This window comes from Galleria mellonella, unplaced genomic scaffold, assembly GCF_026898425.1.
Source record: "Galleria mellonella isolate WM207_F2 unplaced genomic scaffold, CSIRO_AGI_GalMel_v1 utg3070, whole genome shotgun sequence".
Taxonomy (NCBI): Eukaryota; Metazoa; Arthropoda; class Insecta; order Lepidoptera; family Pyralidae; genus Galleria; species Galleria mellonella.
In genome coordinates this window covers 714,626-734,389 of record NW_026442069.1, presented here as the reverse complement: position 1 = coordinate 734,389, position 19,764 = coordinate 714,626, and positions in this window count along the sequence as shown.

The window sequence follows — 19,764 nt, the reverse complement described above, 5'->3', positions numbered from 1 at the left end:
CCTTTTCTGAGAATTGTATTTGTGTAGGGACGTAAATCTACTATAGTTTGCCGCATTGTTTTTAATTTTTTTGATTTTTTTAATTGTTATAATTGTTTAATTCCAACAATGCCTTCCTGACTCATGAGCAAGTCAAGCCGGTTCCGTTGGATTCACTGGGTTTAATCTCTATATGTGGATTTAAAACAAAATCCTCAGTCTTTTTGATGTCGCCTAAACCGGGTTCGCGAGGGGAAAAGGAACTGTTAGGAATGGGGATTAGCAAACCTTTTGCTAGCAATATATCAGGTCGACCTTCACCCTGTTCCCCCTGAAAAACCATTATGATTGATTCATTGTTGAATTCCTCACAATGGGCTAACTGAACTGCTTTCATCCTCACCTATCATCCTTCACTGGTACACCGCCAGCGTATTCCGATAGCGCAGGCAGGATTACCATTCTATTATCAACCATTAGAAAAAAATACCGTGTTCTTCGGGGGAAAGGGATTGTTAGTAATAGGGACTAACAACCCCATCGCTACCCTATTAGGTCAACCTCTACCCGGGTCCCTTTGTAAACCATCGTGGTCAATTATTGTTGAATTCGTCACGAAGGACCAACTGGCATGCTTTCATCCTCATCTATCGTCTTTCACTGATGATCCGATAGCGCAGTCTGGGTTACTATTCCATTTTTAGCCAATTACATTCGTCTCGCCCTTGGGCTTCGGCACTCCTACCCCTACACCCCGAAGCCATACCTCCATTATCAAGTCTAATAGCCCTGTTACTACTTATGCAATACCATTGTATCCTGTCCCGTCGAATTCCATGAGTCCTTCAGCTCATTCCGAGTGAATTCGTCACATTGAACGTACCGACTGGTCTTCAACCTCATCTATTAACTCTCACTGGTACCGCGCCACCGTCTACCGAAACACAGGCGGAGTTGCCATTCCATTTTCATCTAATAAAAAAGACCCGTGACCCAATGGATTGTTTAAAATTTGCTCGTGATTAATGACGACAATAAAGTAGTTTTATTGCACTTGTCTTAAGCGTACCTATTTGTTATGTTTAATGTATGCAGTAAATAAATCTGAATGCTATTTATGTAACAACCGATGGCGAAACACGCGGTATCGACCGTCGATCCCGAGCGCCGTCGCCGCTGCTGCCGTCACCGTCACCCAGTGACAGTGATATTGTCTCTGATGCTCCCCAGCGCCGCGTCTCCCGCCGTTTTTGTTGTGCATTGTAGCCGCGTGTGAAGTGCTCGCGTCCCATTTCACTTTCACGCGAGTATCGTTTACGAGTCGGTCTTACGGTGATGTTACATCACGTATAGACCTAAAATAATATGAAATCTATAAGTACACGAGCTGACCTGGCAAACATTGTTTTGCCGGCTTCCACCACCGACTGGGTTCATCTTTCTTTTTCCAATAAAAAACTATTCTGTGTCTCAAGTTGGAGCAAACAATAAACAAATATCTTTTTACATTGTTTTTTTTTTTATGTAACTTAGAATGACAAACAAGCTGACGACCCACCTGATTGAAAGTGGTAACCGTCGCCTATAGAGATGAGCAGTACCATGGACATAACAGAGTATACTGTTTCGCCCATGATACCCCCCATGCGTTGCCATTCCTGAAGACTCAGGTATTATTCCTCTGTACCCTATAAATTCACTGCCATATACCACCCTTCAAACCGAAACACAGCCATGCAAACACAACTGCTTCACAGTAGAAACAACTAACTTTTGTATCAAGGCTCCCTTTGCGCACTTTCTAAAATAAGTGTGATCATGACACGGGATTTTAAAATATTAAGGTTGTAAATTAATAAAATTAAAATAAGAATATTTGTGTACAAAGGAGATTAGACATTGAATACTTCCAAAATTCACAAGTCCACGTGTACGAAGTTGCGGGCTTAAAACTAACAAGGTAATGAAATTGTAATTTGTTAAGTATTTTATTTGATCACCTTGAAAGACCATAGTAGCACTTAAACCAAGTTATTTTATGAGTAAATACAATCTATTAATGTTTAAAATTACCAACATTTAATGATAAGCCAAACCATGGACATAATCACATTTTAATATTTATTAATTTTGTTTCATTACCCTTCTACTATTTTACATTTGCCTGAATTGATAAAGTAATCATTTAACAAGGAATAGCATTTAATATGGTTAGTAATTTAATTGAATTGCAACCATTTTAATAATAATAATAATTAAATTGTTAAATATTGATAATTTTAAGTATTAAAATAAATTTTTGATTTCAGATATTTTTTTTCTAACTCAAGATGGCCAGCATAAAGTAAACTTATTGTTTCGCAATCCTGTATTACATCAAACATTTCACTGTTTATTATTAATTTAATATTTCAACTACAATCATCAAATCAAGTAATGAACTATTTATAGCCAGAACTAAGAAAAATATTCGTAAATAATTTATTATTTCTTTATAATAAAGATATAAGAAAAACACAAAGTCGAACAGGAGCGCTTTATATATTATGATTACACAAGTATACTCATTCATTCATTACATTAATTAAAAAATATTAATATTCTTTAAACAAGAATTGTACAAAGATATAGTGTATTGACTCTGATAAGCAATACGTTCACGTTTCCATTTCTAAACCGTAAACACTAAAAATATAAAAGCCTTTTTTTCTATCATACGTTACCGTCGTAATAAGAGACTCACCACTTCCACGCAGGACTAGATGTTACATCATTATTTATTTAAAGTTACTTTTTTTGAATAATTAAAAGGATTTTAAAATCATTCCGTCATCGTAGTTCCATGTACATGTAGCAGTGGATCTCTGGCTCCCTGACTCACGGCCGGCACGTCGTCTTGGTTCGTGAGCGGACCTGACCCCGTCGGAGCCGACCCTCGATGACATCAGCACAGTTCTGATAAACATCATGAACTAATCATCACTTAAAATTGATAAAAAGTGTATTTTATACATACATAAATTATTAATAAAAAAATCTATATTTTATTAAATCGTATAAAGTCCATATAATAACTTTATATTAATTCCCAAAAGCTGTTCATGTTATTTAAAGCTTCCTACTAACTCTCCGTTGAAAATGAACACCATTAACAAACCAAATCAATCCGAGTAACGGCGGTAGGCTTACTTTCTACCAGCTCTCTGATATGCTTGAAAAATGAGTACATTAATCAGTAAGAAGTGCCTCTTACTACGCAACAAGGAAAATATTTATTAGCATTGTGTTTTTTTGTTAAAATTAAACAGACTAAAAATAAGAGACAGAGTATAAAAAGAGCTATTTCTAGGACTATTGTCTGTCGGTTTGTTGCGTCGTCACAAGAAAACGAGTTGAAAAGATTTCAACGAGGTTTTATTTGGCACAACTTAAAAATTGATATATGTTTTATCAGAATCCAATTTGAAACTAAAGCTTAATGTTAAACTTGATATATCCCATTAGATTTTACCATAAGAATAGTGCGTAAAGACATCTACATTCTCCCTTCATTCAGCCTTCTTCAATGATCACTAGTATAAAGTCATTTTGAATGACGTAGACGCAAACATGTTTCCTATTACTACACGATTAATTGTAATTTCCCATCGAGCAGCGCGTACTAGTCTTTTTTTTATACCTACAGGTATATGTGTGCGGTGCTTGGCTATAAGCAATGACGAGTCGCTCGTTATATTTATATTGTGAGTCACGATTCAATTTAAAAAACATTTACGCCTGAGTAAAATCGATGATAGACATTGGATTAATAATTAGACCTCGACAGAGAAACAACGCACGGCACAACGAATGGAACTAAAAACATAGAATGTTTTATAGCAATTGATGATGCGAGGAATCTTGTATAAAATGTGTATTCGGGTAGCACGAATATCTAACGGATTTTTCTAATGTAATTAAAATAAAAATGCAATCTGTTGATGTATAATTACCAGAGGGAGACTTTGTACAAAAGTCGTTTGCTTGGGCACTTCTGTCCCATTCGTGTTTCAACCGTAAAGCAGTTGTGTTTGCATGGATGTGTTTCGGTTTGAAGGGTGGGATATGGCTTGAATTTACAGGGTACAGAGCTATAACACCTGAGTCCTCAGGAATGGCAACGCATGGGGGGTATCATGGGCGAAACAGTATACTCTGTTATGTCCATGGTACTGCTCATGTCTATAGGCGACGGTTACCACTTTCCATCAGGTGGACCGTCAGCTTGTTTGCCATTCTATGTTGTATAAAAAAAAAAGTATAATACACTTGGTGCATCATCATAAGAATGTGTGAACTGATTTAGCTAATATTCAGATCTTTACGAGAGTTTTCTTTTTTATACCACGAAGGTAGCAAACAAGCTTACAGCTCGTCTGATGGTAAACCGTCACTGTAGCCTATGGACACCAGCTGAGATAGGGGTGTCACGTACGTGTTGCTAACCCTGAAGAAACTTTAACACTTACACCCTTTCTGAGGAATCCCATACTGTAGTCTCTACAGAAAACTAAGGCAGGGAGCTCATTCCACAGCCTGAGTATTTGTGGGAAGAAACTCCTTTGAAACCAAATTGTGCGCGAAATAAAAATCAATTGGAATTTGAAAAAGACAACATTTGTCAGGGGGGGAAAGGACTGTTAGTAATGGAGATTGAGAATCCCATTGCTAGCAATATACTCAACCAGGTCGACCTCCTCGCGGTTCCCCCTGGAAACTATCATGGTTAATTCCTGATGAATTCATCATGATGGGCTAACTGGCCTGTTTTCATTCTTATCTATCACCCTTCACTGGTGCTCCGCCAGCGTATACCGTTAGCGCAGGCGGGGTTACCATACCATTTTCACTCATCAAAAAAAAAAAACATTTGTCAGGTAATTTTTAAATTGTAGTCATATAACATGAAGTCACTGTTCGCACCCGTTTCTCTGCTTACGTCTTCTACTCGTATACTACACAGTGGATACCGATGCGGAATTCACTATTATTTAGCTGTTGCCTGTAGTTATATATATCCTAAATAAATTTTTATATGTATAAATAGATAAATTCATTGTTTTATAATAAACTATGTGTGTGCGAGGCAAGGACGGGTCACTTGTCATAACTCATTTAGTCGGCATGATTCTGTGATAATTTTTTTTTTCGATGTTTCATCATTCTTGCCAATCTGTTTAAGCATGAGAAAGTCTATCAGAAAAACCGTACAATACCACCAAGGTGCTCGGTTTCTCAAAACAAACAGTGGTGTTCTATTGTAACAAGCCGCGAGAATCCGTCAAGCATACTAAGTTGGTTGTCATCCGCGCGGAACGCAGCGCGAGGTCGGCGCAAGGTCGCAACGCAGCAGTAATCTCGTATCAACCGTTCATTACTGGAAACAACATACTTCACTGCCGATTGCTGTGCGACCGTTCCTTCAATGCGTGCCCACTGCAATAACTTGGGTGAAGACGACGCCCTCGCATATGAGGAGTTTACAAACTGTCTTCGTAAGAAAATCTGGTCCTGTTTAGATCAAAAACGTTTAACAACATTCATTGATAGAGACCTGGAGGAAGTTACTCTGGAAAAGAAGCCAATGCCAAAGAAGTCGTCCCAAGCCGTGCTCTCATAAAGGATTACAATTATATTATAAAAAGCAAAGCAAGGACACAAAGCAAGTAAAATTTTTTAAATGATCCAAACATTAAGTTCCAAAATTTAGAAATTGTTCTCTTAGTTGTGTATATGACATCTTTAGCTTACCATAACACCCCATTAACTTCCTACTATTGAGGCATGTATCTCTTACCATGAGAGCAGGATATAGCCTAATGGGCATGCTGGTCAAGCGACTTAATACAGTGTTATATTTAATGTTTTCCTTCTCTTACGCCTTAATTGAGTTTTTCTCTTATCGTCTTTGTATGAGATTGAAAAGAGGTGGTAATACGTATATATAATTCATATTTACATAATCTAAATGAGGCACGAAATTATAATAAAGGGCAAATGAAATAAAATTATTGCTATTTATGAAACTAAACGACTTTCCACAACAACCTGAAAATGAACTATTTAAGTTCCGCAAACAGTGAGTTCAACGTAACTGAATTCTATTACGAGTAATATTATAATGCTAAAGTTACTAACGATGGAAGGATGTTTGTTATTCTTTCACAGAAAAACTACCGAACTGATTTGAATAAAATTTGGTATACTTCGATTATATAGATAGAGCATCGAGCCTCAAAAACAGGTCAACATATTGTCAGCTAATTGTCAAACCAGCTAACTCGTTTTTTTATCAGTATTCTATATGCTTACACATAAAATGTATTTTGATGTATTATTTAATAAATAAAATGAGTGTTTACGCATTAAAAAAGATGCAGAAATTATAAGACAAAATAACGATTAGAAGTTATAAAGGAATCACTCATAATTATTTATTACGCAAAATTGTATGAAAAAATTGACCCGTTTTCCTCGAAGCATTTCTATGGAGACACTCTATCTATATAATCTAAGGTTATACATATATAAAGTTAGTACTTAGCACACGAGATACTTTAAACATAGAATCACGCGGGCGGAATCGCGTGATGCAGCTAGTTAATCAATAAAGACCAACGCAGGAGCACAGCAACAATTGAAAAAATAATTATCAGAATCAGTTCAGAATAGGCGAGGATGTTGCGTAACATACACACAAACACAATACAGGTGACTCGGGCCCCTCCTCCTTTCTGTCGAAAAGAATCGGCCGCGGCGAGCAACAATGAGATGGAATACAATTGAAAAAATATGTCTTGAAATCGGATCGTTAATTAATGACGGGGAGATGAAGAAATAATTGCGCCTACGCAGAATTCGATCTGATTAAGGTCGTACTTACAAAGTTTCAACACACAATAACCAATTTTCGTTCTGCTGCTGGGTTTTTGTTTAAAAAGAGAAATAGAAATTTATTATTTGACAAAAACACAAAGTTACAAACATAAGATACACTGGCCCCCACACGAGGCGAGCCTGTATCGTGGGCACCCGACAAAGATTAACAAATCACAACGTGTTATAATAAAAAGTACATAGTGGGTATTGATATAAAAGAAAAGGAATATAAAGTTGACACAATGATCATTTTGCTGATCAGGTAATGATGAAAAATTGTAACATTAATACAAGCAATTATAAAACTACAAATATATTGCCCTTAAGAGAAGCGAAATTGTGTAAATGAATGTGGATGGGTTCGTGTGTATGTGTGAATGTGTGTAGTGTAATGCATGTGAAAGATGTGTACTGTATGCTATTACTTATCAGGCCACAGTTTTTCAGTTGCCTCGTAACATAGTGATAAAAGATAATTATTTAATTTGTGTCTCATAATATGTGAACTATGATCTAGAAGTGGACACACTTTGTTCATTTTATATATTTATAAGCGGAAGATCACAGCTTGATTTTTTTTATACAACTTAGAATGGCAAACAAGCTGACGTCCCACCTGATGGACAGTGGTAACCGTCGCCTATAGACATGAGCATTACTATGGACATAACAGAGTATACTGTTTCGCCCATGATACCCCCATGCGTTGCCATTCCTGAGGACTTAGGTATTATTCCTCTGTACCCAGTAAATTCACGCCATATCCCACCCTTCAAACCGAAACACAGCCATGCAAACACAGCTGCTTCACGGTTGAAACACGAATGGGACAGAGTACCCAAGCATCGATTTTTGTACAAAGTCTCCCTCTGGTAAAATCTTAATAATTATTGACAGCACAGTATAAGGAATTAACTAAGACTTCTTATACTGTGTCAATAGTATATGTTATTTACTATTATTATAGATTATAGATAATACTACTAGCTTTAACCCACGACTCCATACGCGTGACAGGGATAATATTCACTTATCAGAATAAAAAAATAATACCAGAGGGAGACTTTGTACAAAAGTCTATTGCTTGGCCACCTCTGACGCATTCGTGTTTCTACAGTGAAGCAGTTGTGCTTGCAAGGCTGTGTTTCGGTTTGAACGGTGGGATATGACAGTGAATTTACTGGGTACAGAGGAATAACACCTGAGTCCTCAAGAAGGGCAACGCATGGGGGGTATTATGGGCGAAACAGTATACTCTGTTATGTCCATAGTACTGTTCATGTCTATAGGTGTCGGTTACCACTGTCTATCAGGTGGGACGTCAGCTTGTTTGCCATTCTAAGTTGTATAAAACAAATTAGCCTATGACCTCCACCTTACACAGTACGTGTCTACCAAAATTTATAGTGATTAAGTAAAGCCGTTAATGCGCTAAAAGAGGTAATAAACGAAGTCTATTATATTACACGATAAAATGAGATAAGAGTAATCTATTACGACAACGGCGAAGTAAGCTTAGTACCTGGAAGTGCTTAGTATTTTAGTACGATTAGTCCAGTGTACACTTTAATACCAGTAATCTAACACGCACATTTCCTTCTAGACAGAGCGTTAAGTGCCAAATTATCATCATAGATTACGAGTATATAGATAGAGTATCGAGTCTCAAAAACGGATCAACATTTTGTCAACTAATTGTCTAATCAGCTGATTCGTCTTTTTTATCAGTTTTCTATATATACTTACGCATACAATGTATCTTGACGTATTATTTAATAAATAAAATGAATATTTACGTATTAAAAAGATGCAAAAATTCTATGATATAATAAATATAGAAGTTATAAAGGAATCACTCATAACTGTTGATCACGCAAAATTTTATAAAAAAGTCGACCCGTTTTTCTCGAAGCATTTGTATGAAGACACTTTATCTATATAATCTAAGATTATCATACAGTTATAATAATAGAATTCAAGTTGAACCAATGATTATTGTTTTCGGGATTTTCCTCTGTTAAAAAGTTTAAATGCACTAAATTATTTAAAACATAAGATCGAACACTACATGATGTTATATGCACATTGTTGGCTATTTCAAACCATAACCATTTCCCATTGAGCAACCATTAACAGAACTACCTGCTACTGGTAACCTCAACACAATAAAGTTACACTTAACGACCTAATAAAATTATATTGTCCATCTTTAAAAGCAATAGATTTACACGTGTCGGTATGTGTTCCTCTGTTTATCGCCATTATAAAAATGGCCAATGGACACATTGATATCTTACTATATCGAAGTATGATACGATTTTTCACTATTTGAACACTAATCCCCTTATTTATAAAAACGTCAAACTTCTTTAAACCAATTTTATGTATGTATTTTTAAATATTTTGGCTTTCTCTTTCGCGCTAAATTCTCAATTTGAAGTGACAAAACAGCCTAATAGTTAAAATAGGTTTGTAGGACATTTTAGTATTCACAAATAAGAGGTAAATGTTTTTAAGTGTTTATGTATTCGTGTGTAAGTTTAATCTACTATAATTTCGAAATAGCTGATAATTTTTTTTAATAGGCGATAATGGTATGGTAACTCAGCCCGTGCTATCGGTATACACTGGCGGGGCACCAGTGAGAGATGATAGGTGAGGATGAAAAGGCAGGTCAGTTAGCCCATCGTAACGAATTCAACGATAATTTAGTCATGATAATTTCCAGGGGCTTCCGCGCGGAGGTCGACCTGATAGGTTATAATGATAGCAATGGAGACTAACTTTCCCATTACTAACAATCCCTTCTCCCCTGGCTGATAGATTAGAATATATAGGTTATAGAGTTGAGTTGTTATATTATTCCGAGTGAAACTGGCTATAATTTTATTGAAAAAAATTCGTTTCGGCAGGACGGTCTTTTTTTTTATGGAGAAAATACATTTTTCTGGTTACGAATATAATAGGGAAGCAAAATGTGTGCAGGTCTACGATGACGCTTTTTATTTTTCACCAACGACGACGTCTTGATGATATCGGAACGTGCATGAAAAATAACTAAGTAAGTATAAAATTAAGACGTCACGAGAAAATCGTGCCGTGTCGTGTTCGTTACAGTGATTTACAAATACACTTGCATGTTATGCGAGAGCTTGCAATTTTCACTTGCTTATAATGCAGTAGGTAACTAGTGCTTCGATCAATAAAATTGTTTATCGAAATAAATGTTACGTCTAACATACATATAGAACTTGCACAACTAAACCCGGCTTCAATCATCACTCGCTTTGTGCGTATTGTATGAGTTTTTATTCACCGACGACCTCAGTTAGTTGCGTGCAAAAAGAATACAAAGTGAATCCGAAGATCATCGGGCTGTGCACTTAGAATAAAAAATAACAATAAACTAATGAAGGACAATTCATACATTAAATTGGTAAGTAGTTGTATTAAAACCGAATGGGTTTGAGGTAATGATTTGGAGGAGGTCATATACTTATTCATGTACCTACTTTAGTAAATTCGTTTGCTTTGGCACCTCTGTCCCATTCGTGTTTCTACCGTGAAACAGTTGTTTGCATGGTTGTGTTTCGGTTTGAAGGGTGGGATATAGCGTGAACAGGGTACAGAGGAATAATACCTGAGTCCTCAGGAATGGCAACGTATGGGGGTATCATGGGCGAAGCAGTATACTCTGTTATATCCATGGTACTGCTCATGTTTATAGGCGACGGCTACCACTTTCCACCAGGTGGGCTGTTAGTTTGTTAGCCATTCTAAGTTGCATAAAAAAAACTTGTTCCTTATTGTCACGTATTATAATATTTGGATAAAGTGGAATAGACTGACTTATTTTTAAAATGTATGTTATTTTTTTAACAATGTCCATAGACATGCACAACGGAAATTTTATGAATTTCTGTGTTTACCGTTTTTTTTTTATACAACTTAGAATGGCAAACAAGCTAACGGCCCACCTGATGGAAAGTGGTAACCATCGCCTACAGACATGAGCAGTACCATGGACATAACAGAGTACACTGTTTCGCCCATGATACCCCCATGCGTTGCCATTCCTAAGGACTCAGATGTTATTCCTCTGTACCCAGTAAATTCACGCCATATCCCACCCTTCAAACCGAAACACAGCCATGCAAACACAACTGCTTCACGTTTCCGACAATTGTTCCAACTGCATCCGGAAGTTTTCTTCAGGGAGGCGTACGGCGTTTAGCGTCACAGCGTTTCGCTTCGCACTGCGAGCCACAGCGCGTACAGTTGTTTTGTTAGTTAGCACTAGCAAAGTAATTAGCAGTGTAGTTGTAGTTGATATCGTATTTGAACAAAAACAAAATACAGAGATGTAATGTGAAGGGCATGGTAGAATAAAATATCTCTGAAGACGGCTATAGGACAGAGTAAATTGGCATGATAGGACAGAGTAAATTTCCATGAAAGGTTAAGATCAGAAAACAAAGAGAAGACAAAATAAAGAAGAGATAGGTTACTGAACGAAATGTACAAGATAGTCTGAAAGACATGTAAATAACAGAGAAGTTTTAAAGTATTTGTACCTAACCTACTCATAGATTAGATTTTTGGGTGAAAATGTAATATAACCGCCTGCGCTTATGGTATACACTGTTGGGGCACCAGTGAGAGATGATAGCCGAGGATGAATGCAGGTCAGTTGGCTCATCATGACGAATTCGACTAAAATAAAATTAACCACGATTGGTTTCCAGGGGGAACCAGGTGGAAATCAACCTTATAGAGGATAATAGGCTCTATTACTAACTCTCCCTCTTAGATTTTTTTTAATGGTTGATAATGGAATGGTAACCCCGCCTGGGCTATCGATATACGCTGGCGGGGTACCAGTGAGGGATAGATAATGGTAACGATGAAAGCAGGTCAGTTAGCCCATCGTGACGAATTCCACTAGAATTAGCCACGATGGTTTCCAGGAGGAACCGCGTGGAGGTCGACCTGATAGGGTATATCGCTAGTAATGGATCAGCTAGACCCCATTACGAGCAATCCCTTTCCCTCCTCCCTCTTAGATTAGATTAGATTAACTTGGTTTTCATCCTAGGAAAAAAAGACATGTTTTAAAGGTATTGTTGTGTTCTATAAGAGCTTAAGGACAGAGATGATCAAAGTAAAGATAGATGGATAGTGTGAAAATGATATTGGTAAACGAAGCGTGTATCCGAATATACGACGGCTGGTAGGCATCGGCCGAAAAGGGAAACATACAGACTAAATAATGAAACACAAGCGGATCGATTATGACATCAAATTTGACGAACAATGGTACATTAATAAAGTCAAATATCATCAAGCCAGGGATTATTGACCAGGAAACTGTGCGTGGGAGACGTCACGGCTGCTGCTTCGGTTCCGGACACCGTCGGCCGCTGAACGTGGACACAATCCTATCGAGCCATCGGAGTCTGCCGGTTACATTAACAATTAAGTTGCGTGCCGCGGCAACGGGCCGTATTGTCCACCGCTCTTTCTAGTTGCATAATAAACAATAAAATATTCGCGCTCAAATATCACGACCTTTAAAACAAATAGCTACGTCTTGTGCCAATATCGAAGACGAAAGGGCATTGACAATTCGGCACACCTATAATTAGTAGGCACATATATGCGTATAATTATTGGACGACGAGAGAGCGAACATTGTGTAACACATCGCTACAAGGCATTTGTTTGTCACAAGAGCAGTTAGCTTTGTTAGGGATGTCCTAAATAACATTTAAGTATCGATACATATCGATATCGATATTTTTATTTAAAAATATCGATATATCGGTACGATATGAAAAAAATGGTTTAATCTACTTCAGTCATCTTAGGTACATTACTAGATAAGTACTAATCAATAGGCATCATTTTTAATAAATCAAGAACAACGATAAAAAATATAAATTATTTATTATAACTGAACCAATATTTCATCTATATCTGATACAGAGATAAGAAAAACTCTTTGATTTATGTGCAACAACCAACATAAGTACCAAATAAAAAAGCATTAATAAGCAGTAAATTGTGTCGACCAAATAAAAACAAAAAAAAATTAGTTTTTAATACAATTTCGATTTTTTTATATCGATATATCGTTATAAAATATATCGCCCAAAATTACGATATATCGAATTGATAGTATCGACATATCGATGTATTTATTTTTTTATTCAACAAGCCTAAGCTTTGTATTGACAGCGAGGTATCATCAATACTTGTTTGTTCGTTGTTATAGTTTCTTTCATACCATACACTTACATTACTCGCATACCTACACCCGCTCTAATTTGCCTACCTAGCGTTAGAATTATAATTTTCGTTTATATAAATAAAATCTGTTATTGGCTGTATTTATAAGAGACTTAGTATGTAAATTATTTTTTAAAAGCTGTGATTTTTTTTTAATAAATAAATTATTTTTAATTAAAATATCTACGGGAACATTCTGTCTTTTAGATAAAAGAAAAAAAAATTAAATCGGTTTTCCACTGCCTGAGTTATGAGGTAATAAATATAAAAAACCGATAACTGGCGGGGAACAACGGTTTTTTGAGTAGTGACCGCGTACGTGCAAACGCAATGTAGGTCCACCCCCCGCCCCCCCCTAGATGGAGTAACGACTTTAAATGCATTGCAGCGAGTCAGTGGATGCAGGTGGCTCAGAACCGTTCCTTATGGCAGTCTATGAGTGAGTCCTATGCCTAGCAGTGGGCGGATAATGGCTGGAATAAATTAGAAGTCGATTGAAAAGCAGCCAAACACAGCTTAACTGTTCATACACAAGTAGAGGTATCCACGCACGGTACTATACATTAAATTTATCCGTAATAAATCGTAAAGAACTACCTTAGCGGCACCCTAGACCAGAGGGATGCGCGTGCGCACCGCGCACCACGCGCCACCGCCCGCGTCCGCTGCGATGCGATTACGCAACCGTCTTGTCGGAAGTCACGACGTTTATTTTTATGGACAAAACGTTTGATTCAGACGTGATCGTCTTGTTTTTACACAAGGTCATTAGTTTTACTCACGATGGACAATTAATAAATATTAGGCATATATACATACGCCAAGTTTATATAAGTCCACATTTAAATTGGTACATACCAACCTTGCCTCTTGAGGAAAAGGGATTGCTAGTAATAGGGTCTAACAGCCACATTGCAGCCGGAGGGGGGGGGGGGGCGATTGTTAGTAATGCAGACTACCAGTCCCATTGTTAGAAGTTTTCCCAACCAGGTCGACCTCCACGTGGTCCCCCCTGGACACAATCGTGCTAAATTCCAGGTGAATTCATCGCGATTGGCTAACTGGCTTGCCTTAACATCCTCACCTATCATCCCTCACTGGTGCCCTGCCAGTGTATAAAGATAGCGCTGACCGAAAAAAAAATAGCTACATTGCTAGCAATATACCCTATCAGGTCGACCTCCACGCGGTTCTTCCTGGAAACCATCGTAGTTAATTCTTGTTTAATTAGCTACCATGCGCTACAGTGACCATTTACCATCAGACGGGCTGTATGCTTATTTGCCACCTTCGTAGTATAAAAATAAATTAATACTCGTATACCCTTATTTTTTTACTAGTATCCCGACTAATTTAGCAAATTTTGTTTTGAAAATAAGCCGAACCGAACATCGAAGCCGGAACTTCATTCGTACAAAGCAATATATCATAACGTTCGTCAAGGAAGCGTAACAAATATGAGCAAATCATCCATTGTACGATGTTTTTTCCAAGTACAGACGTTAGAAATGATTTGCGTGAATCGTGATTATCAATTAAATAAGTAAATTTAATATTGGCAAATTTTTGCCGCGGCGTTAACAATATTTGCTAGACGCAATGAGCCAAGACATAACAATTATACGTAATTATAATATTAAAATCATCTCCTTGACCCGAATTATGTGTATAAGTTAGAAATATAGGAAAAAGATATAATTTTAGTCATGTCTGAAAACAGACATGTAAGGATATAACGTCATCAATAGGTTGTCCACCAAATTAATCTATACTTATAATAAATTTGTAGAGAGCTCAATTCTGTACATGAAGTATATTTCCAAAATAACTATCAGCGGGTGATTAGTGATCGATACTGATGCCAAAAATGCAATCAGTAAAATTTTTGTCTGCTGTCTGTATGTTTGTTATAGAAACAAAAACTACTTGATCGATTTTAACGAAACTTGGTACAATTATTCCTCATACTCCTGGGCAGGTTATAGTATACTTTTCATCACGCTACGTTCAATAGGAGCAGAGCAGTGAAGGGAAATGTTGGGAAAACGGGAGAAGTTACTCCATTTTTAAGCTTCCGTCGCGTGTGCAGCCTTAATGGCCACTTTTTAAAATGTATAAATGTCCACCCGTGCGACGCCGGGACGGGCCGCTAGTTACAAATAATTAAGTATAATTACCACAGAAAGGTGTTGTTTTATTAAACTCAGCTTTTATGTTGTAAGTATGCTGTTTCTACCATAAACTAGCTTGCATGGTTGTGTTTCGGTTTGAAAGGCGACAGTGAAATTACAGGATCTGAAGGCACATCATATTCAGTCTTAAAAATCCGAATTTTTAAGACTGACTAGAAGAAATCCTTTTAAGGGATAAATCCACCTGTGTACATTTTTGTTATAACCTAATGTCTATATTAAAAATAAATGTACAAAAGCATATAAATAAATAAATAAAACCCTACTAAGTTTAAAAAAAGAAAATTATTTTAAAAATTTTAACATTCATAACATTGTACAAAAGTCGATTGCTTGGGTACCTCTGTCCCATTCGTGTTTCAACCGTGAAGCAGTTGTGTTTGCATGGCTGTGTTTCGGTTTGAAGGGTGCGTAAGGGTAGCGTGAATTTACAGGGTACAGAGGAATAGCATCCGAGTCCTCAGAAATGGCAACGCATGGGGGGTATTATGGGCGAAACAGTATACTCTGTTATGTCCATGGTACTGCTCATGTCTATAGGCGACGGTTACCACTTTCCATCAGGTGGGCCGTCAGCTTGTTTGCCATTCTAAGTAGTATAAAAAAATTTAAAAAAATCCGCAATTAGTAGGTACTTATTATTTTACATTTTATTAACATAAAAGTTTCCATTAGTAGCACTGACGAGGCAAAACTCAATCTGTGACATTAAAAGAGACATAATCGTAAGAAGTAATGATTATAATTTCCCACATAATTGTGAACAGTAGGTTAATTTGGACAACAATGGACTAGCAGTCGACAAGCGACAATTATGTAAGCAGATAGTATGATAGTGACACGCCGGCTGGCGGCCGCGGCCGTGCGTGACATTGTCCTGTGACCGTCACAGGCTTAGGTCACAGCACAATTACACCACACTCTGTTTTAATACACCTTCATAAAAATTTAAATATTTTTTAATGAAATAAACAATTGACTCCACCGTATGATAGTGTGCTGTACAAATAAAAAACCGATTCATTGACTAGATATTTCGATTTGTTACTATTTTTTCAGGGGGGGAAGGGATTGTTAGTAATGCGAACTACCAGTCCCATTGCTAGCATATACTTTGTCAGGTCGACCTCCACGCGGTCCCCCTTTAAACCATTGTGCTGAATTTCAGATGTGTTCATCACGATAGGCTAACTGGCCTGTCTTTGCATTCTCACCTAACACCCCGCACTGGTGCCTCGCCAGCGTATACCGTTAGCGCAGGCGGGTTACCATTCCATTATCGTCCATTAAAAAAGAAAATTCATTTAGAGAGTGATTATGTAACAATTTCTACAAAACCTAGTTATCTTTCCATTAAATTTTGTTAAAACAAACTAGAGAATATTTTGAATCACAAAAAGTGACTTCAGTCGTGTCAAAACATATATGAACGACATGCTAAATGTTTCATTGGCATTTGGAGATTAAATACGATATTTTTTTATACAACTTAGAATGGCAAACAAGCTGACGGCCCAACTGATGGAAAGTGGTAACCGTCGCCTATAGACATAAGCAGTACCATGGACATAACAGAGTACCATATAGTGTTTCGTCCATAATAACCCCCATGCGTTGCCATTCCTGAGGACTCAGGTGTTATTCCTCTGTACCCTGTAAACGCCATATCCCACCCTTCAAACCGAAATACAGCCATGCAAACACAACTGTTCCACGGTTGAAACACGAATGGGACAGAGGTGCTCAAGCAATCGACTTTTGTACAAAGTCTGCCCCCTCTGGTGTCTATCAAAAATAGGATATTTGGAGAACTTTAAAAACTGTGTGTCTAATCATAAATTAGTTTTTAATATATAAAATTAATAATTCTACATAATAACAAATATTAATTCTTCCTTAGCGTTCAGTGTGGTTACTTAGTAACGACTGGCACGTATTCATTGACAATAACTCTATAAAATTAAATATAATAATCAGGACAGTCACGTCGTGTGTGCGCGACCTTCCGATCGACCCGTTGCATCGTCTCACACCACAAACATTGATGTTAATAGATGTAGCTACCGTATTTATTTTTATGTAACGAAATAGTAAGCAAGATGAGCCGACCCACCTGATAAAATTGGTTACCGTCGCCTATAGACATAAACAGTGCCGTGAACATTATAGAATAATGATAAATTATAATTTGTTTGCTAGAAACATAGTTACATAGTGAGATGTTATATAATAATACACTGCGATGTCCGGCACCTCTCATATGCTACCATTTTTAATATTTCTCTTATTGATTAGTGTAGTTTCGTGGTGGTGGGAAAAGGGGGAAAGAAATCGTTAATAATAGGATCTACCAGCCCCATTGCTAGCAACGCACCCTATCAGGTCGACCTCCACGTGGTTCACCTTGAAAACCGTCGTGGTTAATTCTTGTCGAATTCATCATGATGGGCTAACTGGCCTGCTTTCAGAGGGGGAAAGGGATTGTTAGTAATGGGGTCTAACTGACACATTGCCGACAATACACCCTATCAGGTCGACCTCCACGTGGTTCCCCCTGAGAACCGTCGTGGTTAATTCTAGTGAAATTCGTCACGATGGGCTAACTGACCTGCTTTCATCGTCGCCTATCATCGCTCACTAGTTCCCCGCCAGTGTATACCGATAGCACGGGCGGGGTTACCATTCTATTATAACCCGTTAAAAAAAAGTGTAGTTTGGTTGTGTATCTCCATCTATTTATGGTTGCGCGTCACTCTTGACAACTCCAATAAACACGTCACGTATGTTTTGTTGTAGGCAACATGCCGTGAATCGGAAGCATTAGTAAATCCGTCGGTAAGGTCGCTAAGTGATCATAACAAAATAGGTATAAGTTTTATTTGTTTATTTAAGTTTTTAAGATTGTATTTTTCATTTTTTCATACAACTTAGAATGGCAAACAAGCTGACGGCCCACCTGATCGAAAATGGTAACTGTCGCTTATAGACATGAGCAGTATAATTAACATAACAGAGTGGGGGGAAAGGGATTGTTAGTAATGGAGACTGAGAATCCTATTATTAGCAATATACCCAACCAGGTCGACCTCCTCGCGGTTCTCCCTGGAAACTATCATGGTTAATTCCTGATGAATTCATCATGATGGGCTAATTGACCTGTTTTCATTCTCATCTATCATCCTTCACTGGTGCCCCGCCAGTGTATCCCGTTAGCGCAGGCGGGGTTACCATACCATTTTCACCCATCAAAAAAAAAACAACAGAGTATACTGTTTCGCCCATGATACCTCCCATGCGTTGCCATTCCTGAGGACTCAGGTGTTATTCCTCTGTACCCTGTATATTTACTGTTATTTCGGTTGTTTTTCGATATGTTCCGTCTGTTTAATTAAACATCTGTAAGTTTTCATAACATTCTGTGTAAGTTATACTTTTATATATATATATATATATATATATATATATATATATATATATATATATATATATAAGACTAAATATTCTCGTAATACAAGACAACACAAGAAGCAGGCGCGGAGTCATTTAGCCGAGTACGTGCCGAGTGGTGTTTCGATGATGTCGCCTGTTGATGCAACATGTCAATCATTTCATTACACGTCATTCATCTATTAGATATTTCCATAAACGCAACAGTCAATAATACATAAATTGTGAATTATTGCACAATTTATTATAAATTGTTAAAAAGATGTTCGATGAAAGATCGTTTAAAGTTATGTTGCCGGTCTACACTAAAGTTACTCAATAATATCTTTGCAGATATAATAATTTAAATATTTCCATCTATTTAGAATTTAGCTCTACGTAGGTACGTTGTTAACACGAGTTTTTTTTTTAAATAGGTGATAATGGAATGCTAACCCGTGACGAATTCCATAGATTTAACCACGATGAAATTAGAAATAGCCCAAGCATTGGGATTTTCAAATAACGTCTAAAGAATTATTACCTCTCTCAATGCTGATGTACGTACTTATTATATTTGTGTATTATATATAATATATATATCTATCTATTTATATATATTTACTTATATATATTTTTTTATTTATTTATTTATACCTATCGGTCAATTGTAAAGACATTTATTTATTTTTTACTATAACATTTAAATCGATTGGTACACACGTGTGACTGTAACTACTAATGAACTGTCAGTTTTCTCATATTGGGTTTGCTGGAAGAAATCTCTATTGGAGATAAGCTCGCCCTTGTGCACTATTATGTTTGTTTTTACATTTCAATAACCTTTTGTGTACAATAAAGAATAAAGAATGGTTTCCAGGGACAACCGCGTGGAGGTAGACCTGATAGGGTATATTGCCAGCAATGGGTCAGTTAGATCCCATTACTAACAATCTCTTTC